The sequence below is a fragment of the Pteropus vampyrus genome, unplaced genomic scaffold (assembly GCF_000151845.1).
Source record: "Pteropus vampyrus isolate Shadow unplaced genomic scaffold, Pvam_2.0 Scaffold167, whole genome shotgun sequence".
Classification (NCBI taxonomy): domain Eukaryota; kingdom Metazoa; phylum Chordata; class Mammalia; order Chiroptera; family Pteropodidae; genus Pteropus; species Pteropus vampyrus.
The window spans coordinates 2,125,264-2,126,504 of record NW_011888948.1 but is presented as its reverse complement, the minus strand read 5'-3'; the positions used below and the strand labels follow the sequence as shown (position 1 = coordinate 2,126,504).

Genomic DNA, 1,241 nt, shown 5'->3' with positions numbered 1-1,241 from the left:
ACAATTGTCTTCTGAAGTCCTTACGATCAATAATTTTTATTATATAACCAAAAGTGGACAAGATGGCAGTGACATAAGAGGACACTGAAATGACCCTGTCCCATGAGCAAAATAAAATACACATGTTTAGCAATTACTTCGGTGACACAACTGAACACTGAATAAACAGCTTCTGACAACAAACAAATGTAGGAGACCAAATAGTGAAGGCTGGGAAGCCGAGGAAGCCGTCTGGGAGCTTTGGGAACTCTCCAGGCCCACAGGAGCTAGTGAGAGCCATTGTTTACAGTCCCTTTCACCTTCATAGGGTGGCTGGGGCACTAACCAGGTTCTCTAGCCTGCCTACAAGTTTCTTGCAATGTGTTCTCAGATACATCACCTGAGCTCATTTTGGCCCTGAACAGAGAGAGCAAGAGGATCAACGAGGCATTACCACATGCACCCAGAGCTGCTCCCTGGCCACTTTAAGAACCTGCTTGGCACCTACTAGCCTGCCAAAACCACCTTGCACACACAGTCCACACAGAGCCTGCTTCTACATAAGGCCATTTTTTCAAAACTGGAAGAGAAAGCTATTTTGTCTAATTTATGTAAACAAACATAGAAAGTCAAACAAAATGAAACGACAGAAGAATATCTCTGAAACGAAGGAATGAGAAAAATCCCCAGAAAAAAAACCTCTAAGGAAACAGAAATAAGTAATTTTCCTGTTAAAGAATTCAAAGAAATGTTCATAAGAATGCTTACCAAGATTGAGAGTAGAATAGAGGAACTTAGAAAGAACTTCAGCAATGAGTTAGAAAGTATAATGAAGAACCAAGTAGAACTGAAGAATACAATAATTGAAACGAAAAATACATTAAAAGGAATCAACAGCAGATTAGCTAACACAGAAGAACAAATCCATGACCTGGGAGATAGACTAGTGAAATCCAATCAGAACAGCAGAAAGAAAAAAGAACTTTAAAAATCGAGGCTAGTTTAAATGACTCCTGGGATAATACCAAACATATGAACATTCATGTTATAGAAATCTCAGAGGAGAAGAAAGAAAAGAACAGAAACTTTTTTAAAGAAATAATGGCTAGAAGCTTTTCTAATGTGGAAAGGAAACAGACATCCATGTCCAGGAAGTACAGAGAGTTCCAAACAAGATGAACCCAGAGACCCACATGAAGACATATTGTAGTTAAAATGGCAAAAGTTAAAGATAGACATCTTGAAGGAAGCAAGAAAAAAAC

The 1,241-nt window shown here is 38.7% G+C and overlaps 1 protein-coding gene across 1 annotated transcript in view; it reads left to right on the top strand.

Annotated features, from left to right (window-relative positions):
- The window catches only part of LOC105298913 (guanylate cyclase soluble subunit beta-2-like), an 84,632-nt gene that overhangs the window by 47,891 nt on the left and 35,500 nt on the right, over nt 1-1,241 (top strand). The gene's annotated exons all lie outside the window — the stretch shown is intronic.